A 26,215-nucleotide genomic window follows, 5' to 3' on the forward strand; every position below is an offset into this window, starting at 1 on the left:
AAATAGAATTAGAGGCAGATACTATTCCTCTCCTCCAGTGCTGAAAACCCAAAAGTATTCAGGAGGTCTCCCCTGTTGCCTGTATGTGATCTCCCTTTCTGGTTCCACTGTCCCCCGCAGCCACTGTGTGCTGATTATTACCCCACTGGAGTCAGCTTTCAGGAAGTGCACAGCATTTCACAAGAGCTTTTGAAGACAGGTGTGCTCGCTGACAATGCACATTTTCACATATCCTGAACATAACTGAGACCTGGTTTAAATTCTTTACAACAAACCTCAGTTTCTGCATAGACTCCCCAAAGCAAAGAGCTTACTTGTGTAATGTAGTGAAGTAATTTTGTCTTGAGTATTACTCTTCTTTGGGCAGTTACTTTGACTTATCCTAGAAAAGTTTAGTGATTTTTGTTTGCCTCAAGAACAAGCTCAGTCAAAGACTGGAAACTAAATCTGTGTAACGTTTATGTAAGACAGATGATAAGCAAAACTCATACTTGTGACAAACATTAACCACCTCTGCAAGAAATACTTGGGCAGGCACTTGCTCCACTTTTACATGAAAAGCTACATCTGCATGCTGGACGTTTGGCATCATGAGCTTGTCTTACCTTGACACAAGCTACAAGACTAACAGAAGGAAGTCTTGCAACTAATACGCTTAGATTTCTGTGAGAACAATGAGCAAACTTGTATCTCATTATCTACCTAGCCATATCCAAACATGAAATAGAATAGATACAGCAATAGCATTCACCCAAAATTCCACAAATTCTGTAAGATTAAGGGATTATTTTGTTTCAGAGCATGTTTTGATTGTCATCTAAACTGATACGTAGTATAGATGGAAATTTTAGCAATTGCACGATGTAAAGGATGCTTAAGTGCTAACTTCTTAATTAGTATTTTAACTGGTAATAAATAATTGCAGTAAAAGAATTATTATGTAACTATGTATTAATCAACAGGTAGAATTATATCTGCAAATAGCAACTAGAGTTGCCTGGATTAAGTTTTAAAACCTACTTATAAAGCACAGAAGGTAGCACACCTACTAGGGAGCATTTATTTTCAATAAAAGGTCTTTTGAACAGTGCAATTAGCTCATTAACATTTATATTTAGAACTGAAATACAAGAGGTGATTGACATGGAACTCAAGAATTATACAATTTAGAAAGTCTTTTGTCACAAAAATAGCAAGAGGGAGACAGATTCTGGAATCTGCTCAGAAGGCAGCAGGAAAGAAAAGACTTTTTTTAATTATGAAGAAAACCATCAATTTATACATGCTAAAATTAAGGGGTTTGTTGTTGTTGTTGTTGTTGTTGTTTTCTTTTTTTTAGTATTGCTTTTCAGAGTACCACACACATAATAATCACCAATGCGCCTTCTTACCCATTCACAAATAGAGAACCTGGGGGCAACAGTAACATTCCCAAAAGTATATTTCTAATGCTTAAAGCATTTCAGAAGCTTAAGTTCCTTCTTATAAGCATACAGAAGACAGGTGAGGCACTTGACACATAGTCAATAGGTAAGACGATGTCACCTGACACTACGGGGACAGACAGGATCTTTTGGGGATCCTGGGCACAGTGATGATGGCACTAAGTTGTAGCTGCCATTAAAGCTTTATTTTTTAACAGAATTTTATGATTAGCATAGCATAGAATCTTATGATCAGAGTAGCACAGGATTTTTACAAGCAGAATCAGTGTAGCACAATTTTGTAAGTAGCCTAGCACAGAACTTATAACACAGCTTAGTTTATGGTTCCTAATCACCTGGACCCTCTGCAGATTGGATCAACTCTTAATACTCTGCTTGCTGCATCAATGTAACAATCATAATCTGGACTCGAAAACATGTAAAGGGGTATGATTAACTCATTCAGTCCTTGGAGGAAGCAGATGACGGTGGAGATGTCGATGACCACTGGGGGATCATGGGGTTTGCCATCCAGCAGCAGTTCTTGTCCAAGTCCCACTTAGGACTTGTAACTGTTAAATTTTATAGACGGTGCTGTGTGTGCTGCTACTCTTCCCTGTTCTGTGGTGGGGTCATCACCACCACCTGGTTGGCTGGGTGCCTGGGACCTTCAAGGCTGGTAAAGAGGGAAGAAGTCAGCCTGGCACCCAGGAACCTTGAGGCTGATAGGGATGGGAAGAAGAAATCTGCCTGGTGCACAGGACCTCTAGGGCCCGATGAGGAGGGGAAAAATCACTGATATGTGACCATCTCAGTCACAGAGAATGGCCATTTGCCTTATAAAATGGTGTTAGTTATGCTAACCATATTACCAGATATCAGGAGTAAGGGTACCGGTCACAGTTGGATATCCAAGTGTTACAATCAGTGGAAAAAATATTTTGTCTTGAAACAAAATTAAGACTCCATCTCTCAAGGAAAACCCGTCATAGACAATTTAGAGTCATGGTGCACTCTTACAGTGACACAATGAGTTTTCAACTCTTCTTTGCAACTAGTTGCATAGTTTTGACAGAAATAATGGCAGATATCCCCACTCTGACTAATCTGTGGTCCAAGAAGGTGCTATAAATGCCCGCAGGCTTTGGAGAGCATCTTGGGGAAGTGTTATAAATACTGATCTTGTCACAGGGTAAGCAACCCATGCTTCAGGCTGTCCCCATTTTGTCTTATTCTCTGGTTGAAAGGAAATGCCTTTCCAAATCTTCTGTTGCCACCTGCAGCCAGGTTAGTAAAACCCACTTGTGGGTGTCCTAAAAACTTTTCAGTACCCAAGCTGCTGGAGGATGGACTTGGAAAAATTTTATTAGTCCACACCTGAATTATGGATTTGTCACTTACAGAGTTCAGTGTAAACAAGACTAATCAAGTTTAACAAAAGAGAGACTTAAAAAATAAAACAGTACATTAACTGAAGAACAGATTTATGTTAAGAGGTCAAAATTACTAATAGAGAGAAAAAAAGTTATAACTACAGAAAAATAACAAAATGCAGTACTAATATTATCCACAATAATAATAAGGATCCTCGTGAGTTGCTCCAGTGCTTTGGCTATTTTGAAGAAAGATAATTAGACTAATTAAAATCCAATTAAAGTAGAAAAGCAGCAGCACTCCCTTCTTCTGTCCTGCTAGCATAATTTCTAATTAAATATGACCAAGACTGATGTGGCTTATGCAAAGTCTGTAGCTATCTGTATGTATTAGGCATGTGCAAGCAAACATACCAGACTGGGCCCTTCTCAGGGGACCTAAATGGGGGAACATCTAGCTTGGAGGTAGTAAATAGCAAAAGATGGGAACCCAGCTGCTCAGCCTTTCAAAGACAGCAGATGGCCCTTTACAAAAGCACAACTTTATGTACTTAGAGACAATTTTTGGTAAAAGCTTAGTCGCCAAACAGGTTAGGCAGCGATGTGGAGTTTTCTCTTGGGCTTTAAAAATCTAACTCATTTTGCATGTATGTAAGCGTTAGACATTACATGACTGCACTAGCTTTAACAAACAAATAAAAAAAATATTTCTTTCTACTGTGTTAAGAAAAAAACATTTTTGAGAACAGGACATGTTTTTGGAGTTCTTTTCCCACTTCATAGGTTATCTGTGAAGCCTATGGAGTGGATAATTCTTTACTATAATTTTTAAACATTGCTCTCTTACACACTTGGGTAACTTAAAGAGTTTGAAAGAACCTAAATTCTGTGTGAGTGCAGGTTTGGCTATATAGAAATCACCAGCATCTTTCATCTACCAGGAGTTCTCTCCCTCAGGATGCTTGAAGTGTAACGTAAGACAGAGCATAGAAGCAAAAAGAAACTGAAGCAGGGTCCCTTTTCTTCTGTTCACAGCAATCATCCCACTTCTCTTTCCTTTGTCATTAAATTCTTTCTGTCAGCATGAATGAATGCACTCAGGCATGGGAGAAATATGTTTTTATTGTATTCATTATGAATATACAAGATTTCTGGCATGATATGACGTTTGAGAGATATGCCATAAAAACAAATGAAGATGACTACTTAAGCTGAAAAGACATTTGCAGATGCTGAATCCTAGTCACTTTCATCATTGTAATATTTAGTCTGTGAAGATCTGAAACCCTTCTGGGCACAGGAAAGATTGGAATTTCTATATCATAAAATTCAAACTTCACCTAGCATAAATACAACCTAATTTTACAGGGGTCTCAGCATATGTCCAGATGCACTATCAAGAAATGAGGTCCATTTGCCGCTTCCACTTGCTGCTGCTTTAGCAGCGTTGACATGGACTAAAATGTAAAACTGGGGAAAGAGATTTAGTCTCAACTCCTATAGTACAAATTCCTTGTAGCAACCCAAGTAATATACATAATAAGCTAAAAGAAAGCTGTGACACATGCAATTACAGCAGATGAGAACAGGGACTTCAGCAGAGGATCAGAGTGCCCCAGGGTATTGAGTATAAAGAAGTCTGTCTATTAAATGGTTCATGCTTTGCTATGAAAAAGTGTAATTGTCCAGACATTTTAATTTGACTGCTATGCTAAAACCTTGACTTTCTTTGGAGAAGCATGAGGTTTTCTTTAAGGCAGTAAGTGCTAAGATTTTGTGCTGGAGAAATGCTATGGAATATATTTTGTGGGTGAGGAAAGTGGGAGCAGCTCTTTTTCTGTTTGCACATATTTCTATTGTAATTTAATTCTTTTCTTGGAAATAGATAACTCAGAACTGACAGCAGCGGGAAGGTAGTTGTTTGGTGGGTTTTTTTCTTCTTTATCATTCCTGTAGAGTTGCTGAATATTTGCTTGTCAACATTGGTGATGAAATGCATTGTTCAAAAACAGTGCAGAAAGAAAAATATATCTTAAAGTGAGAACCAGAACTTAAAGAAAATAAAAAAAGTTGTTGCAACATAGTATTTCCCAGTGCAGTAGTACTCAGAGTCTCAGCACACACTATACACTATTTCACTTTTTCTGCATTCACTTCTCTATGGGTTCATAAGATAATTGTGTTTACTGTAGCAAAAAAAAAAAAAAAAAGGAAGAAAGAGCTAAATTTAGTCAACATAAGGAAAATATGCCTAGGAGAGGTTGTAACATAATCCGTTCCTGAAGGGAATTAGAGAAATCCTATTTGTTACAGAAGTCTAAAAATGAAGTAGATGAACGTGAAAAGAACCTTAAGGCCAAAGGCTCTGCCACCACCCAGCTGTACCTTTCAGTATTTCCAGGGCTGGATGGAATGAAACAGAGCTTGAGGTATATTTGAGGAGTGTGCACAAAAGCAAACCAATGCTTTTTACTTCCACAACATGGTCAGAGGTTAATTCAGAGTGCTCACACAGGACATGCATGCTTTAATAGTACAGTATTTGAATATCGCACTGATTTAATAAACTTCTTAAAAAATATTAAGTCTGCATGTAAGTTCTGTGTGAGATTGGGGCTTCTATTATCATGTTTAGAGCTGATCCTAAGAAGGGATTAGAATAGGTAAGAACTGCATCCTGCAGAATTTTAGGGCTGTCCATGTCAATCCCAGAAGAACAAAGGTACCACACTTAAGCAAATACTTCAGAAATTTCCGTAATATCTGGTTCACTTCAGTTCAGAGAAAAATATAGATGTTTTGAAGTATTCCTGCAATGCTTATCCCATACCTATTTACTCGGCAGAGATAACAATGATCAGATTTCCATCAAATCAGGAGAACTATGGCTTAATTAAGTACTAATTTAATATTTCCTGAATTTAAAAATATTTCTATTATAAAAGTGTATGCAACTTCTGTCTAACACTTTCCCATTAGTCTAAGTGGTATCTACAATTGATATGAATTCCCTCGAGCTTGTGTGGATTTGAAGCTGTCTGAAACAAATCTGTGGTGTGGCAAAAACCATTAGAGCATCTGATAACCATACCGGAGGGCTGGAATTTCAGACAATATGCAAAGATCACAGATACTCTCTGTCGTTCTGGAAAAAAAAATCAGTGAATGGCCCCAAAATATGCAGAACTGTTACTTGGAGACAGCAAAATGTATTAGGTAGGTCAAAGCACCTGGGACATTTTTAGATGAACTTACTTTGAGGTATCATAGTAAGGGGGAGGGAGGTGGCAAATAGTGGGAGAAAATGTGTATTTCTTTGAGTAATACAGTTATATCTGTAAAATGGTAAGTCCAATTCAGAGTAGGAAAACAGCTAGTGGGCTGAAGCTAGTGCGGGTCTGGGAGGTGTTTTGTTCAGAATGTTTTCCAGCTCTTGTGTGCTGGCTGAGCAGCAGAGAACACCTGGAAGGGATTTTGGCACTTTTTACGTTTCTATTTAAACTTACATTTGCTGAACGTTTGTTACACCAGTCTACAGCAAGTAGGTGTTTCAGCTAGCGTTTTTATTTCATGATTTGTTTGGCTGCTTATCCCTGCACTTTGATAATAGTCACCTTCCTTTGCCCCCGACAAGTTCAAATTATTTAAGTGATCTGAGGATCTGCAGTGCCTTTACAAGGGCACAGCAGAGTCTCAGATCACTTTTGCTCAGCAGAAGTGTCTCTCTTCCATCCTACTGAGCTTAATTAATACAGAATGAAAAAAAAAAAACCTTTCAATTGAACAACAATCTAAGAACCTAAAGGATTAATAGAACAATCCTTTAGAAAGAGAGAAAACAAAAAATTTGAAGGATCTATGAAAGTCAATTGTATGCTGCAAGATTACAGCAACAGATTACAGTAATACATATTTAGCTTTTCCTAAAGAAAAAGAAAGGTGAGCAAAGAGCCCGTATGAAGCCCTTCCTGTATTTGCTGATTACATATCTGTGCAACTAAAGCAATATTAATTGTGTAAAAGCATTTAATAGTTGTCTTTTATTCTCAGTAGGCTGGAAGCATAACTGTTAATTTCTTTCTTTCATGCACTGGATTTTTATGAAATCTTTCAAGTTGTTTTCTCAGTGCAATAGTCTCTTAATTGACTTCATACAGGCTGAAATCTAACACTATATTCACATAAAAGGCTTTGGGCATGGTTACATTTAAATCCTGTTGCACAAGAGTCACACAAGTCTCTAACGTATAAACTGGAAATGCGGATTTCCCCAGCTAGGAATCTGAACCATGGAAAAGTGAAGAGAAGATTATCACAGAAAAGCTCTCTTGCTTAGCAAGCTGAAGCAAGTTTACTGTAAGTCCCCTGACCTGAGCAATCAACAAGAAGAGCAAGTCTACAGAAAAAAAAGTTTAGCTATCTATGCACAGATTTTGCAGAATGCTTAAGTGCAGCAATGGCATTTTGAGTAAAATAAAGGAGCCACCTCAGAGCTAGCAACATTAGGAAAAATATTTGCTATTGTTGCCAAAATTGCTTAAAGTTTCAAGCTTTTTAAGGATAAAGAAGCCCATATTGACCAAACTTCAAGGGACTAAAACAACAAATATGTATTAGGGCATGTATGTTGTAATCCTATTAGGTCAAATGTTATTATTTATGTTATTTGTTATTATTCCTATTACAGCAATTCCTGGGAAACCTGTTAAAAGTGAGGTGACACTGTGACAGGCATTGTTCAAACGTATAGAATGACATGACCTTGCCCTGAGACCTTTCACAATCTAATTTAAGTCAAGGCCCAACAAATGGATGCAATCACTAAGAAAGGAAGGTGAAAGCAACAATAGGAATGCTACTGGACAGCCATCATACAATATTTGGATTAGCTTTTTTCCTGTAGGCAAGGTTATGTTTTTGTGGGACACTAATTTCTGTGGTTTTACGATGATATTCGATTATCTGTGACTTGCCTGCGCTGACTATAGCATGTGTTTTCTTTATCTCTGTGGTAACTCCTGTTTTTATTTTACCTGTGATGACCTTTGAGAAGCTCTCATCCAAGAAGAAAAACAGTGGTATCTGATTTCATAAATCTAAAATAATTTTAGGGAAAAAGGATTTACCCAAGAAAAGTGGAGTTTTGTTTGTTTACAGAGTAGAGTTTCATAAGAAATATTAAGATTGGCATGAAGGAAGTCTGAATGGAGATGTATGTGTGTAAGCATGAGAAGGAAAGCAGAACAAAGGCTTAAAAGAATGGCCAGGTAATAAGGGACACTGTTCCCAGGACACTGTTTTCATCAGCAAAATTGAGGAACATATTCTTGATGTCAAAAGCAAAAAGCCTGCAGTCTGAAGAGCAGATGACTCATCAGCAAAAGAGCCAGCGCCCTGGCGCTGGCAGGGTGGCAGCAAGGCTGCAGCGCATCACGTACACCACTTCTTTCCCTGTTCTCCTGCCAGGACAACCAACAAGAGACGTGTTTCACACACATGCCAAAAGAGGAAAAACAGACAAAGGGCAGTGGCCTGGCTTAATATTTGCAGTGGCTCAAGTCAGCAAGATCTGAAGCGAAGATCTACCCCAAAATAGCTGACAGCTCCTGAAGGAGAAGAAAGATCTGTCCAAAGACTTGTTTGTCACCAGCAGTCAAGAGGAGCTCCAGAAACACAGAGAGGACTTGACAGACGGTGCGCGTTGTCTTCTGTGTTGCGCACAAGTGATCTTGGTCAGACTGCTTGGACACACGTATGCTGCTGCTTGCGAATATGTGAGTGAGAAAGCATGAAACCATAAAATCAACTTGCTTTAAAACCTTGAAAATAAATGCATCTTTCCAATCCATAAGATCTTGCATTGAGCTTTATTATGTTAATGCCACTACAAAGCAGTTGTCAATACAGTAACTAAAATCAACACCAACAAAACAGATACTTGATGTGTGCTCTGGCAGCTGAAAATTGTATAAGAATAGAAACATATTTTTGTAGAAGCCCTCAAAGAAAAAGCTGGTTACCAAGTGGGTTTCAAGGGAAACCGCTTCTAGTGAAGATGGCTGTAGGAAATTTTAATATTGAGCTTTCCACACCTTTAAACTGCCCTGGGTATTACCGAACAAGTGTATTGCATTATTTTCAGTAATAAGTTAGGGGAAAACAGATCATTTTGTAATATCTACTGTGATTGCCCATACATATGAAATTGTATAGCACATGGACTGCAACGAGCAGTTTGTTCAAAACAGTTTGAAAAATAAAATATATTGTTAGGTGGATTCTGAGAAAAAAAATAGAAAAGACAAGTGCTGCTAATGCTGTTGGACCTGTTAAAGCTACAAAACTGCTGCACTTTCCCTTGACCTTGTAGCCCTGTAGCCCAGTGCATGAAGTATTGCTGTATTTCATAAGAGACCACAGCCTTTGTGCTAGTTTTACACTGTCTCAGGATAGAGGGCTGTCAGACTTTCTTGGTCTGATCTTATACCAGCTTGTCTGGAGCTTTGTTTTAGCTTGTTTGGCTGTAAAAGCAGTTTTTCTAATGACCAGGTGGCTATGCCTAAATTGTTTTACTTTTGCTTATCTTTGTAGATTATAACCATATCTTCTCTATAAGACGTGGTAAGAAGTAGTTATTCTACACAGAATGAAATATTTATGTCCCTAGCTTAATGATGTACTGTGTACAGGAACACAAGCTTGATGTGATAGCAGAGACCTTGAAAGTGGGGACACAAGATGCAATGTAGAAGCGTATAGACATGAGATGATAAGGGAAAGGACGTAAGATGACAGTGAAGGCTCCATGACTATAAACAACTCACCCGTGGTCAGGTAAAGAAATGCAAATCTTAGAGCAGAAAAAGGGGCAGGTATTCAGAAGTGCAAGTACACCAGTTTAAACTGTATTGTCATTCCAACATTTTCCTCCCTGTAATGAAGTTCTTTCTTGCATTTTCTTTTCCTGTAATAATTAGATCTAGAATAACAATAATTTTTCACTGTAGTGTTAAGATTTTAATTACACTATTAATAATTTCTTGGCTTTACATGTAAGATTCATTTACTTTTTGCCAATGACAAGACTTTGAGCATAACAATATCTTGAGGGAAAAATCAAGTTTGCTATGTATTTGTTCCCATTTAGCACAGCACATGGACTTATATCAGTGAAAACACCATCCCTCTAAAGCCTAGGACATGAAAAAGAGTATGTTCGCTCTATAGTTCGCACTTCACTGTAAAAGAAATTTCTTAATTTAAGTTCTACTCTGGATAGTGGAATTTAATTTGTTGGCTATCTACATACAAAACCCCTAAAGATAGTGGCCAAGGTTAAGTCCATAATAATTCCTTTAAGCTATCTACTTCATTGGAACAACACTGGATTTAGATTGACACAACAAAGGTCAGAGTCTGTCTCAATAACTTAGCATTTCCAGTTGAATAATGGTATCAGTGATAGCGAAAGGACAAAGGGCCCAGGTTACATAGAATATATTTCAGATCTGTTGGTATGGATTAGCAAGGAGGGGCCTGTGACTGGAGGGCTTAATACTTTCTCAGTACAGCACAGAACTCTCTGCCAGTCCTCAGCTGGCATCCTCTAAATATAGGGAGTGAAAGAGCATAGCTTAAAGTAAATCCTGTTCAAGTACTATTAATTCTCCTGTCTGATGTCGAAATAAATACTATATTCTAGCTCATCTGCATGCCTAGATTTTGCCAGCCTACTGACCTATAGAGCTTTGGAACAGCAAGAAGGTTTCTACAAAATTCCTCTGAAATAGGGGTCTACATTTTCCTTCATTAAAATGAGCCCTTTTCAATGTATGTTCTTTGGGATACCCTGAGTCTCCAGCTTCTGACAATGCCTACAGCCACAATAGCTTAAATACAGCAGTTTACTAAACAGCCACAAAAGGTTAAATACAGCAGTTTACTAAAAATAAAAGATTTATTTTAATTCAAATAAAAGAATTTATGAAAATTAACTGTTGTCTATGTTAGTGGCATCCATTATAGTATTAAAAATATAATAACAGCAGCTTTATTCCTATCTGTCTACTGGCAGCGCCAGCTTCTGATAGTAAGATCAGTCAGATAGTTAGAATCTGTCACTCAACATACAGCCAAAGTGGCTAGTCTGGTCTCTGGACAGCAGCTTTTGCTGGCAGAATTGTTATGGGCCTCATATTTACCTCCTCTTTTTTAGTTTGGTTTGGGTTTGGGTTTTTTTTTTGAGTGCTAAGTAAGCAGCACCACAGATAAAGGCACGTAAGTTACATTATGTGCAAAATCTGCTTGGGTATTCCTCCATGGGCTACAGGTGTCCCTCTTTAAATACACATTTTTTCCTCAGAGAATGCACACCTGGCAGCTTCAGTAGCTGTCTTTTAAACTTTGTGTGAAGGACTTTCTTGTTGACATTTTGGTTTGGTTTTGTGTTTTTTTTTGATTCTTGTGAAGCACCAATTGCAGACATTCTCCAACCTTTCAGAAGCCTGTGAAAACTAGAACAATAATCCCACTTCTTTAATGATTTCTGCAAGTGACATAGCCTCCCTATGAGACTTCACAGACTTAAAGTTTGTGGTTTGGTTTTTCTTTGTCAAAAAGGAGATGATTTCATAGAATCATAGAATAGTTTGGGTTGGAAGGGACCTTTAAAGGTCATCTAGTCCAACCCTCCCTGCAATGAGCAGGGACATCTTCAACTAGATCAGGTTGCTCAGAGCCCCGTCCAACCTGACCTTGAAGGTTTCCAGGGATGGGGCATCCACCACCTCTCTGGGCAACCTGTGCCAGTGCTTCACCACCCTCAGTGTAAAAAATTTCTTCCTTATATCTAGCCTGAATCTACCTTCTTTTAGTTTAAAACCATTACTCTTTGTTCTATCGCAACAGGCTCTGCTAAAAAGTTTGTTCCCATCTTTCTTATAAGCCCCCTTTAAGAATTGAAAGGCTGCAATAAGGTGGATACCATAGCTAAGCTCCTTCTGAGAGGGTGATTACCACCAATTGAACTCACCTCCTGAGCTGGTAGGGTGACTATGCCCTTCCTGCGCGCCCTTCCATGCAAACTGCCGTGACACGCCCTGGCTGATACGCCATGCCCTGTTTGCCTGCTCTCTTGGCAGTGCTCCTTGTGGCTAGCACACCCTAGGCTGCTTTTTATAGGTGTGGGGGTGGCCGCGGCTGCTCTGGAAAGGCCCAGGCCTCGTCAGCATCTCCCACGAGAGCTGCCGGCTCCTGCTGGGTCTCTCCACTGCCCTGGCATTTCCCTGCCTCAGGAAACCCCCCCGCGCACCAAGATCTGCCGCTCTAACCCCCCTCTCCACTGCCCTGGCATTTCCCTGCCTCAGGAAACCCCCCCGCGCACCAAGATCTGCCGCTCTGCTGCAGATCAGACCGGCTCCGGAGCAGCTCCCCTCGGTGACTGACAACAGATTTAACATATTCTGCTTCAGTTTGCATGTTAAATCTAAGTAGCATCTTATCTGCATGAGATAGCTGATAGCAGTCACATAGGTACCACCTCTACCTCTGACAGATCAGATCTCAAACATACTTACCTATGGTAGTACAAGTTATTTAAATCTATAAAGCAATCTTTCTGACCCAATGTAATTTGCTATGATGTTGGTCAGCTCTAACTCAATTCCTTTCACACCTGTGCCTGTCGCCAAGTTACCTGAAAACCTATCTTGAAACCCTTCTTTTCTTAGATCTGATATTTATTAAGGAAACCTTATATTTATTAAGCTTTTTTTCAAATATAATATATTAACATGAAAAATATCAATGAAAGGATCAACAATATCAGCTGCGATATATGAACATACTAGGGAATTTGGTAAGTATATTGAGCATGAATAAGCAGACTCAGTTTCAGCCCTTTGCATTCTCACTGGGGAAGTGGATTCTAGAAATATGATAAAAGGTAAATGAGGTGACTGAAATCTATCCCTTAATCAAAAACAATAAAGAATAAGAAAACAAGTAAAATAAAAAAAAATATTTTATGTACTTTCATGAGGTGGAAAGTTAAATATTGTATAAATAATGTAAGTGTCCTAGTTTCATTGCTAATTTCCCACCAGTGCATAAAAATATGCACTAAAGAAAAAACATAGTGTAAACAAAAACTGTAAGAGTACCATGCAAGGTTTTCAGTCTGAGAAATCTTCAATGAAATATTTAAACTACAGAAGGGCTGTCTCTGAGTGTTTCTGTATTTTCCAGCTACACACAGAATGTTTCATTCCAGACATCTGAAAAATGTGTAGCAGAAACAAATCTATAACACATTTCCATTCCTACTTTCAAAGACTTTATACCTATCTACCAAGCCCCGTACGCTTTCCACACCTGGAACTGAAAATACTTCAATGTATCCTCAAACCTATAAACAATTCTTTCAGATGGTGTCTACTTAAAAAACCTACTGTGGGGAATAAAGAAATGTGAAGACAAGAGAGTGAGCTGAGAAGAGGAAGAAATAACCAGAATGAACAGAAAACCAGATAATGTCCTATGTTCACACAAATTAAAGTTTTTAACCTCCTTAGTAAGTGACAATAGGGTGTACCTGGAATTAAACTCTTCTCTGAAGATTTCCACAAAAAAATGTATTTCACAAGATGGAGTCCACCTGCAGCTCGGTGGCCACCAGATGTGTCCCACACTCACAAACCTGGAGTGCTGACAGCCTGATTGCTTCCCCTCAGGTCACAGCAACACTCCATCTCTGCACGCTGCTTACTGCTACGCCCCAGCACCGACAGTGAAACCTGTGACCCTTCTTGTTGATATCTCTGGTGAAGGGCAATGGTAACATGTCTTACTGGGGCCAGATACTTTCTTGGGGGAGTGAGAGGCGGCAAGGTTGAATGAGTCAACGTAGTCCAGAGCCACTGTGAGAACTCCAGATCATCTCTCGGTCAGCTGGGAAGTGACAATTTCATTAAAATATTTTAGGGAGCCCAGTCCAAGTTTTTTCTCCCCTTCTACAGATGCTCTAAGATTACCAGTGAGTACTGGGTGAGAAAGAGTAGATTCAGAAACCAAGAGGAGACCAGGATTTTAGTCCATCAGAGTAACAGGACTGCATCTGGAATGCATACACGTAAGAGGAAACGGGCTACATGTCATTCAAAAGTAGGAACAGGGAGTCTGCAAGTCTTCCAGTTTTCCTTCTCAAGAAATTAGTGTTGATACATTTAGTTGCAGAAAACTAGGTGAGGAAAACCCCTTACATGTACTGAAGTCCTAACCTGAACTGCAAGCCAGCTGTTCGGTGCACCGTCCACAGCTACGTTTGGTCCAGGGCTTTGTTGTCTGTCTTCCTGAGCCAATTAAACTTGACATTTTGCACATTCTCTAATTAAAATGCAAATGAAGGGATGAATTATGTAAAAAAAAACAGATTATGCAGGTTAATTAAGAGGAAAACATACCTAGACCCCAAGTTTTGTTAAGTGGATTTTAAACATAACCTGCTGACACAGCTGAATATGGAGTCTGGACACAGTATGGTGCTTCAGTGGAAAGGCCCTTTATCTATAACAAATGTCGGGAGGTCCCCAAGGGAGTACCTCCATAATTGTTCATCTGCGTTTAGAAGTTTGAGATAAATTAGTGAAGATGTATATTTTATTCCTGCCTTTAAAATTTTGCCTCATTCTTCTAACATGCTCAATACTACATCTCAGACTGGAGGTCTACAAATTGTCCTGGAATAATACATTTATAGTAATTGTACTGCTTGTAGCCTCAGTGTATCCATCCCATCTGTAATTTTCAATGCTAATAATCAGAGCTGAGTTACTGGACACTTGAGAGGCTGATCTGCTCCTCAGAACACTTACCTGATCTCTCCTCCACAAGGGAAAATGAGAAAAAAAACAGCCAAAAGGAAAGCAGGTACAATAGAATAACCTTACCTGTACATACACACTGGTGGCAAAGAAGACATGATGTGAAGGTGTGTGTTCAAAACTTGGAGAAGAACAAAAATAAAATGCATGTCAGCCCTTTTCCAGGGTAATATTTCCCGAAATGCATGTGAAACAGAGCTTTGTCAGCCCTTTTCCAGGGTAATATTTCCCTGTCTTTGAAGTAATCCATTTAGCAGCACTGTGTCACGTTTAATTCTTAAATGTACGCTTGGAACTATAATGATGTTCCTGATGTGCTTTTAGTAAGCAAATGCAATTAGACCTTTTAAAAATGAGTTGCAACAAAACCAGCCCTCCAGAGTTCATACAAATGTACTTCCACTTTCCATTTCCTGGGTATAAGAGGAAGACAAGCTTAAAAGGGATTAGTCAAGGCAGGGAAAAGAGTGCAGCCTGCAGGGAACTTTGAGAAAGGAGTTCAGGAGGAAAGATCTGAAAAAATGTTCCAGCATTCCAGCCTGTGTGAATGTTAGCTTTAATTGCAGAAACTCTGTTCATAGACTGTGTCAGCTGAAGAGTCATTTCATGCGCTTTTATGCTTTATATAAAAAGAGGAGCGATAAGATCATTGTTAAAATACCTGATTTAGAACCTGATTCCTAGTTTTACTGCAGATTTCCTGTGTAAGCTGGACAACCAATTCCAACCCGGATTTTTAGAGCCAATTAACACACAGCTGTATTAATGCACAGACAGGTGCTTTTGAAAACACAAAGGCACCATCTGCATCTTTAGGTTGGTAAATGCTTGAAAATCTGGCTCGCTATTTCACTGAGCTGCAGAACCATCTGTAAAATGGGAAATAATCAGGTTCCCTTTTTCGCAGCTTTTGTCCATTTAGATCTGTTCTTTCATTAAACCTGCCTTCTCAATATATGTATGTCTAGTATGAGAGATGTTTTATTTTAGTTGGGGCATCTAGTCACTACAGAGAAAAAAATATATTCTCAGTGAGGATTCACAGGGCAAAAACGACTATACCTCACCCCATCATACTAATATATTGTATAAGAAATTCAAAAGTACTGCCAAGTTAAGGTTCTTATATAACCAAAAAAAGGAAAGAGAATCATATGAATCTAATACTTGTTATTGGAATTGCTGCTTCGGCCCAAACTCAGAAAACAAGCAGAAAATGAGTATGGCGTGGGAGGATAGGGACATAATTAATAGCAATTGGTTTTATCTTCTACACTACTTAGACAAGTACTTCAGTTCTTTTTGAGCAAATAACTCCTTTAGCAAGGGAACAGGAAGAATTCTTAAAAATTGTGAATGTTATCTTCTAGCTTCCAAGATGCTTATTTTAATAAGCAGAATTTAACTTTCTTTCAATAACTTCTACTATGTTTCTTTTCCCCAACAGTGAGAACCTGGACAAACCAGCTGACATCTTTCCTTATATTTGAAAATTACGCTCTCAACTGTCATATAGTTTCTATGTATACCTAAATCCTCTTCACTGTGTTCAGGCTAAAAATTTAAGAAACAATATCAGGGAATCTCCATGTGCATTGGTTTTCTGGAATAATTACACAACACAAAATATATAGGAAAACCCATCTGGACAGGGAAGTAAGTGAAAGCCCATACTCCTTGAGAAAATTCTGACAAGCTGTTGATAAAATTCAGAAGGTGTTGGATTTTTTATCTGGAATTGTTTTGCATATTTGCCATCTTATGATTGTTGCTGATGCATTTTTATCCACTTCTTGTGTTTAGGGGCAGAGAGGGTATGAAAAAGAAGGCTAAGTGCTACCAGCAAGATAATAGACCATACCTGAACTAAATAATAGGATGGCTGAAATTTGCGAGAAAATAATTCTTCCCAGATCTTTGGAGATGAGAAAAGTACATACTCAGAAGGATGATAAAGGGGACTGATGTATTAGCAAAGCCCTTTATAGCAGAACCTATAGTATAATGCAGCTTTGTCCTGGTTTTGGCTGGGATAATTTTCTTCCTAGTAGCTGGTATCGTGCTGTGTTTTGGATTTAGCGTGAGAATAATGTGATAACACACCGATGTTTTAGTTGTTGCTAAGCAGTGTTTATACTAAGTCAAGGACTTTTCAGCTTCCCATACTCTGCGAGTGAGGAGGTGCCCAAGAAGCTGGGAGGGGGCACAGCCAGGACAGCTGACCCAAACTGGCCAAAGGGACATTCCATACCATAGGACATCATGCTCAGTATATAAACTGGGGGGAGTTGGCTCAAGGATTGATTGGGCGTCGGTCGGCGGGCAGTAAGCGGTTGCATGACCTTGTTTTTTGTATTTGTGTTTTGGTTTTTTTTTCCTTTCCTGGGTTTTGTTCCTCTCTCTCTCTCTCCCCTCCCCATTGTTTTTCTTTCCATTACAATTTATTGTTGTTGTTGTTGTTGTTAATATTATTATTTTATTATTTCAAGTATTAAACTATTCTTATCTCAGCTCATGAGTTTTCCTACCTTTGCTCTTCCGATTCTCTCCCCTGTCCCACCAGGGCAGGGGGAGGGTGAGCAAGCGACTGTGTGGTGCTTAGTTGCTGACCAGGGTTAAACCGTGACAAACTTGAATGGAGATATATTACCTGTCTATTTCTGCACTAAGGTGAATGTAAATATTAAGTGAGGAAAAGAACTACTTAAGCTAACAAACACATTGGATACAAAAATAAGTGTGTAAACTGCTCCTCAATTTAGGGCATTTATAGTTGTGAGAGGAGTCATGTTCCAGAACAGCATGTTAATAGATTTTAGGATAGCCTTTGAGTGACTTTAAACTGGGATGCCACTTGTCTCCACCAGCAGAAAACTGGATTCAGCAACCCACAAAGCCGATCCATGTCCTAGGCCTTGTGTGCTGTGGTATCTTGGACTCCACACCGCATTCTGACTAAATCCTGAAGACCACTCTATAACGGTCAGAAAATTGCAGTAGGAAATCATTTGACATTTCCTATTTTGCTTAGATTTGTATTTTTCTTACACTGTGTAATGTGAAAAACAACTGGCTTTGGAAATTATTTTGTAAAGTCTGTTCCCATTTGTTTCAGCTATTACACGTCAGTAAGTGATAAACTAGAGCTTCTGAAGGTTTGGAGTGTAAGACGCAAAGCAGAGTTTTTAGCTGAAATTCAGCTGGCAGAATTCATCCAAAATTTGAAGTTATCAAACCCACCAAGCAGATCACTGCTGGACACATGCGTAAATTTGAGCAGTGTGCTTAAACTCACAGGTAAGTCACTGGACAATTCAGTGATACAAACCACAAAACCTCTACTTCTAGCAACCAGCTTTCTCAGTAGGCTGGGCTTTCTGAGCATCCATGAGTAGCGACATGAGTAGTGCAGGAGCAAAAGCAAAGATTTGCAGGTTTTCTTGTAATGTAATAACATGGACTCTCAAGCATAGTACAACTGTCCTCTGCTCATGCTGCCAGGGAAATGGTGGCCTGAATTCTGTCGGTGAAAACCCAGCAGTGAAGCTGGAAGGCACTACCATAGCAGGCTCATGCAGTGTGAGGCACTCTTTATCAAACACCACCACATTCTGTTGGAGAAACATTTCACTTTCTCAGATTTCAAAATATTTTCTGGTGTTAGAGGGCGTAATTTTACTATTATATCCAAACATAAGTTGTGGAAACAGGGAGTTGGTTTTCCTGTTTTTATTGCTTGTTTGATTATTTATTTATTTCAAAGAAAAAAAGATGTGGATATTTTCTCAGGAAAAAGAAAGGACTTCTTTGATAAATTTCTTCACTAGAGACTTCCCAGTAGATATGAACTTTATTAATTTGGGCAACAAATTGTGTCTAGTTTGATGATGGGGGAAAAATCCCTTGCATCTGTGGATCACAGCTGAGGAGAGCACAAACACCATTATAACATTAGGATTTCTTATAAAAATACTGCTTCTCAGTACCCACTTTCTGGATTCCAGATTTCTCCATTCCCAACTAACTCCTCTTCCAGCTTCTTGGAAAGTGCACTGCTGGCAAGCATTATCTATTCATGTTCTAATTCTCTTTATGTCTAATGCAGTAGCATTAGACAAATGCTGCTGTTCTGAGAAGGTGATGAAAATAAAAATAGATTTCTGCCTGGAAAGGAGAAATGTTGCTGAAAGCCAGACACTAAATTTCAGGAAAAGCCATGAGAGCATGAGATCTAGTCTACAAGTTCTTTCCAAAGAGACATTAAGTGAGAAGACAATATCATTTGCATTAAGTAGACAATCCCTTTACACTAGTAATTTCTTCATATTAATTTCCAGTAATATATGTATTTATAATATATATTTGTTTTATATATATATAATCAAAGAAAATTAATAGCTCATATTTGTGGACATTAATATTTGGCATCACAGGAGAGTTCAGTGCATTGACATTTTACTCCAGTCATTACCAGTGACATGTCAGACATACTAGGAAACTATCTTTCCTCTGAAAAAATATATGTGACTTTATCACTCTGGTTACAGCTGAAGCAGCACGGCTTCTGACTACGAACAACAAGATGATGACTGCATTAGTAAATCCATTCAGAGCCAACCTGGGGCCTGACACTGTGCTGTAATTACACAAAAATGATCTCACCATTCTTCAGAAGTTTCTCTTCTTCCTGCTAATGTTCTTCCCAAGCATAATCAAACATCACATTTGCGTTGCCAAAAGCATGAGAAAGAAAATTTAACAGAAAAGAACAAGATTCTATGTGATTAAATTTGGTACAGGGAGAGAAAATATCTTTCATCCCAATGGCAATCCTCCTTGCATCAGGGATTCTCAGGTCTGTGGAAATCTTTTGGCCTGGAATTTTAACAGTCGTTAAGTGACTTATGTCCTCAGTGTCCGCAGATACTCACTGGCTGCTAGCACTTTTTGCTAGCTTCAAAGGCCTGGTTTATTTCTCAGCTTCCTGCAGTCTGACAGCAGCGATGACATACTCCATGCAATTAACTCCAAGACCAAATACGAGTATACAATGTGCACAGAAATACTATACTAAAAGAACAGCAAAAGATAAGAAATACCAGAATTAAGGCTATGCGTTCAAGATTTCACTCAGGCTTCCCTCCTTCCCTGACAGAAGGATTATTGATGCAGTTAAGACTCCATCAGTATGTGATGAACTCTGAGCTAATGAATAATGGGTTCCATTTTGCTTTTGTCATAGGACCCTGCCTTATTCAGGGCACAATGGGCTTCTGTGATTAATTGAGACTGTTCAGTGAAGAAGATTATTTTCTGTAAGTTCTTGGCATATGCAGCTCTTTACCTCTTCCTTTCAAGTACTCAAGTCTGAGAACCTATAGTTCTTTGCCATAGTTTTGTTTTTCATGTGAGCAAATATAGAAGCATCTCTAGCTTATTAAATAAGGAAATAAAAACTAAAAATTGTAATGGAAAAGCTTACTTTAGGAAAAACAAACAAACAAACCAATGAACAAACAAAAAAACACCACAGTGAAAGGGAGTTCAAAGCCACATTGAGAAGCAGAGAAGTTTGTGTTGCTGCTGCCTAATGTTTTATGAATGCATCTATAGATAAAGTCCAGTGATAGGAGAACCAGCCCTGTGAAGAATTTGGGTCAGTCCCCACAATGAAAAGAGTCAGAAATTTGTATCGCCTCTAGTACAGTGTGAGACCAAGCACACTTTTGCTACACGTTGGTGTAGTAGCTATCTATCTTCAATACTAATGTTGCTGCATGACTGGAGAACATCAGCAACTTGCTGTATTTAGTATCATGGCATTGCTGTGAGACAGGACAATGATTTTGCTCCAGTTCTATAGCATATATCAAAAGGAAGACTATTTAACCTCAAATGAAGATAACATATTCATATCGGTCACCTTAACCTAGCCACATCAATCTAAAAGAAGATAACCAAAACTACTCAGGAGGCAACTCAGTAGGGGATTGAACGCATGTGAATGCCTTCAAAACTAGACAGTTCCCACATGTTCTCAGATTGTGGAAAAACCCAGCAACTTCACACATTCACCTGCCTTTCTTTTTCTAGAAATATAGATGGTACAGAATATTATGCCTTTTACTGCTGATTAAATGTATTCATTGAATACAAAGTTAGCCATATCTAATCAATGCCACAAATATAAACATGAAATGAACTGATCCAATGTCAGAAGATCTCTGACACTTTCTAATCAATTTTGTAAATCTCTGTTGTGTGGAATCTTTCTTTTCCACAGAAATAGAAGAATATAGCTGGGGAAGTACTGCTTGGTCCAAGAAGTACAGCTGAAGAACCCACTGTACATTAGTATATCAAGTGGCTTGGCAACATCAGTTGTAACATTCCCAAATGCTGAAAACAGAAAGAAATCACATACAGGATGAACTGAAAGTAAATACATCAGTGTATCTCACTCAGTTTTGGATTGACAAAGTGATGTAACACAAGAGATGATGTAAACATGAACAAAAGCACGTGCTTAAAAAACCCTTCCCCATACCTGGCCATTTTTTTTAATTTGCTGTACACTCTTAAAGCCTGGCTTTCCTAATCAAAATGTAAGATTTAATAAAAGCTGCAGCTGAACAGAACAAAATTACAGCACTCTCTAATATCGCAAACATAATTAACTTTGAATTATGTGAATTAACCATGCCTGACAAATTATCATTCAGCTCTGAAATTAAATTCTTTCATACCATTACATTTGTTTGTTAAGCTCAAGTAGGCAAAAGTAGTATTTAATAAAGTAATAACGATGCTTTGCTGAGAGTGTTTTTGAGATATATATGGATTTATCCAAAATAAATCATGGAAGTGCTATTATTAGCTCATTTGCAAATACTATATAATGCTGGATCTGCATAATAATATTACAGAAAAGTTTTATGCCACTACAGGTTACTTTATGTCTATTAAAACTTTTTTTTTTTCTGATTACCTCTTTACATTGATCTGGTAATATCACTATTTAGCTATGCATGCAATGCACAGCATTGGTATGTTCTACACAATACAGCTATCCACTCTTAAAGTGCTTATAAATTAAAATAGCTAGGCAACTTTTTACTACTTCAGAGTTATTTCTGCATTGAATTGTAGTCCTATAGTGGTTGGCTACATCTTTTTTCACCCTCCTCCTTCAGACTGACAGTTTGATTGATGGTTATCATGTTCCTCCTTCTTTCTCACTAAACTAATATTCATGAGAGAGAAACTTCACAGTGTTTTGGAAACTTAGATCTCAAAAGCATGAAACCAGGACAATCAACAGGGTAAGAAGTCTAATATATCTTCTGAAGGCTTCTGATAAGCCTTCTAGGTTTATTTACTAAGCCTAACACCAACTCAACCCAAGAAGAAAAGTGCTTTTCTCTTAAGCTAAGGGGACATGAAAGGTAGAGAGTATTTCAGAGTAAGCTTTGCCATATTCATTCAGTAACAATGTTGTAGAAAGAACAGAGGTAGATGAGCAGAAAAAGGTAATTGGTGGTATTACAAATGCAATACCTTTTCACTCTGGAAGAGTTTATGATACCAAACTCAAATGAGTAAATTTCCTATCCCCACAGACTGATGGGGACATCCACACAGAAATCTGGCAGCAAATGCTTGCAAAACAATTTCTGACAGCTACCCTGTCAAAAAAACCCCATGCAGCTTCATATTTCAAAAGCTCTTCATGTTCTTGGGTTTTGTTGCATAAAATGCTTGGGACAGTCACAATGATTAGCTCTATTACCCAAGAACTGTTGAATCCCACATCCCTCTCCCCATGTGTGATAACCAACTCCTTTTAGCCCCCATTTCTGACGAATCTCGCTGCTTCCAATTTTGTAGTTAAGGGAGACTTTCAGGAGAGAGTCTGTCTGGAGCTGCATTGTTCCCAGAAGAGCTTTGGGAAGGGTTTCTGATGCAAGTATTGATAAGTTCCTTTTTAGATCTTTTTCTGCACTAACTGGCACTAAAAGGTAAGGGTAGGGACAAGCACTGGCTGTGTTTTCTCCATCGGTGATACTTTCAGGAATGAATGGAGAGGCACTCTTTGCACATTGCTACTGCTCAGTAGCACGGGAAGGAGTTACTTAAACCCTCCTGAGGCTGCTCTGACCCCACAGAGTATCCCAGAGGGTGCTGCCATGAGAACATTCATTATTTATATCTGTTAGGTTGGGCAACATGCAGGTAAAGTGACCTCTGTTAAAGTACTTTGTGTGGAATTGTAAATCTGTTACAGTTTTGACACCATTTGGTCTACTTTTCCAAGCATTATGTAGAAGGGCTGTTTTGATGGAGCGATAATGAAAAGCTCTCTGTGCCTTTCATTTAAGGGTTTCGGTTGAAGTATGTTTTTCAGGGTGCAGTAATGAGCAGGGAAAGTTACTGTACAGCTTAACAGTGAAAGAACTACAATTTTTGCTACGTGTTTTTCCCTCCACCTAACCCTGGAAGGCTCTTTCAGATTTTCCTTTTTATTCTTGTCTAGTAGATGATTACTTAAGATGATCAACCTGAGGAACCTGCCTTCATCAAGCAGGAGTCTGGGGGAAGAAAGAGAGGAGGAACTTTTGCTGATGACTGTCAAAAAAAATTCAACAAATGTACTTTTGTAAAAAAGCCAACCAACTAACCAAACCTTAAGAAGTTGGGTTTTTTTCCCCCCATGCTGCTTGAAAAAATTACATAGGTTATTTAAATTATGTATGCATATGCCTAAAAAAATCCCAGAGGCAAGGGAAACAGGTATGTTCTATTTCATATTTTTTGTAATCAGTCTGGAAGTAGTAACAGTGAAGTCTGAGATACATGGCAGAAGAATGACCTATTTCCACCCATTCAGATTTCCATTTTCAGAATTTAATGGGTTGGCTAAAGCAAGAAATATTCACCAATATTCTAAATGATGGAATATATTAGCCATAAATAATCGGAGCATAATAACAAGAACTTACCTATTTCAATGGGTTCAAATAGCAGAATTTCATGTAGGCAAACAGAATTGTATACAGCTTACTTAGCAGATAATGATGTTGTGCCTTTTAAAGTTTCACACTTGTTGGTTCTTCCTGAAGTTAAGGACGGTTTATGTTCACAACAACATTTAAGGAAAATAACATATGTAACTTGTTGCTGCTGTTGCTTCACTTCAAGTAAAACCCACCTACACTAACACTCCCACTCCTGTCTGAATTAAAAGAATAATTTAAGTTTTCTGTTAGAAAGGAAGGTAGGGAACTCTAATTTGGAGTGATCGTCAGATAACACAGGAGGACACCAATATCAATGGATTAGGTTAGAATGGCCAAAACAGATTCTGAGCACTTTTGTGATTTAATTTACTCTATGCTTACAGATACCATCAGAGACATGCTGAAAGTATTTTGTCAAAGACATATAACATTCCAGCCTGAAATAGATCAATAGATTAAAGTTATTACTGATATAATCTTGTGCCTCAGGTAAGAAAGAGAAAAAGGTAGTTGTCTAATTGCAGGAACACTCATCAGTGTTAATGCTGAAGGAAAACACCAATAATAGAGTATTTCAGAGCACAGTGGTCAATGGAGAAGTATTTCCAAACTTCTATATAAGACATCCCTTAACTAATCCATCAGATGTCTTTCTAAAAAGTTAATTACTAAACTATCTTAAATTGTAATATAAATTCACATAATGCACACTGACGTAACATCTTACTAATAACTAGAGATATATTTCTAGTAACACAGGAATATAATTTTTTTTCTGTCATTTCATTTACTTCCTTAATAAAATTTTCCTGTAGCTGTCTAAAGTCCAAATCTTCATAAAGTTCTATATAAAGAGTATAGAGTTGCTGAGCTTTCATATTCAGCAAGAAATGTTTTAAAATCCTTGCTAAACTTGTTTCCCTAAAGCTACCTGCAGTCTTTCTTGCATCTATTCCTTGGTACAGAACAGTCAAAAAATAGAATGCATACATTGCCTTGCTTTTCTTTTTTTATTTTTGGATCACGTTGCCTATGCAAAGCTAAAACTAGAGTCGGGTGGGGAGATGTTTTTAGAAATTCCCTCTCCGATCTCAAGAGTGACTTGTGAGCTTGTCAGACAGGCATCAAGCAATTTAAATTGAATACACCGGCCTGAAATTAATCATTCACAAAGCAGCCTTGTTTATCTTTGGACCTTTTTCTTTTCCTCTTCAGGTTGTATAAGAGTAACAGAGGTCATGAGAAACTCTCAGTTTCCTTAAACCTTTTTGTGGTAAAATCAGCAGCAGTTCTTAGGTAGGATAACTATCTCCTATATCTTCTTTTGAGACTTTGGTGTAGAAGTCTGAAAGGCAGGAAGACGGGGCCTCCTGGCTATTTAGAATAGTAGGTGATTCCCTATCACAAAATGTATTTCCAGTCTTTTGAAACACAGGTCTCAACTGGGGCAATGAGCCGGCAAGTCACAGCAGAATTCATTGTCACCTCTACTTGGGGGTAGAGGTGTTGGGGGGGATTGGACAGGGTTACTTCCTCAGCCCCTTTCCAACATAAATTATTCCAATCTAATGTCTATAATTCCCACTCTTTACAGACATAGCCATGTCTGCCAGCAAATTCCAGACCCAGATTTACAGGCAATATCTTATTTAGATGTCAAATTGGGTACTGCAAAAAATTTTGCCTACTATTTTATGAGTCTTAAGAGGCAATTAGGGAAGTAAATTATAAGAAAAAAATTAAATGACAGATTCACCTACTACACGTGTAGCTCACTTAAAGCTCAAACACTTAATCCAGCACAACTAATTTAGGTACTGCAATAATGTAATTAATGGACATTTAGGTGACATTGAGGTATCTGTCGCTTTGTTCAGAGTGTAAGGAAACTTCTGTAGATACTAAGATCCCAAGTAGATGAAGGAGTCAGTTAACTTAGGTCTTTTGTGTCCACATTCTCAGAACACTTTCACAGTTGAAGAACTTTGTTAGGAAGCTGGGGCCTGAATTTTAAGTTTTATTCTTCCTGAAGAAGAGTCAACCTACTTTTTCCAGTAATCTGCTCTGTCCACCAGAATGGGATATCTTGAGTGAAGGCAGTGCTTTTTTTTTTTTTTTTTTTTTTTTAGGTGGATCCTCTCTGCAGGACAGGGATGCTGAAGTCAAACTCAAACTAGGAGCTGACAAAATTAAACCCTGCTCTGACTTACCTAGATGTCTCAGCCATAAACAGGGTAACAGCTGCTCCCTGGTCTGTTTTTGTCCCTTGATGACCAACAGTAAAATGTGTGAATAACCCCGGGAGCAGAGATAAACTAAGAACAGCTCAAGAACACCAGGTCAATCACAAGCACCATAAAACCATAATTGCTCACGTCTAATGCTCTTCTGGTCCCCTAATATGTGTTGTCTACCAGGAAGGTGAACTACTCTGACTTGCACCATGATATTCACACACACTCTTTGGAAACTGTCTTTCTGGTCTAAGAAAGTAGGCAAACTGGATTGCTGTTTGGGAGCTG

This window comes from Aptenodytes forsteri, unplaced genomic scaffold (genome assembly GCF_000699145.1).
Source record: "Aptenodytes forsteri isolate BGI_AS27 unplaced genomic scaffold, ASM69914v1 Scaffold217, whole genome shotgun sequence".
In the NCBI taxonomy this organism is placed as follows: domain Eukaryota; kingdom Metazoa; phylum Chordata; class Aves; order Sphenisciformes; family Spheniscidae; genus Aptenodytes; species Aptenodytes forsteri.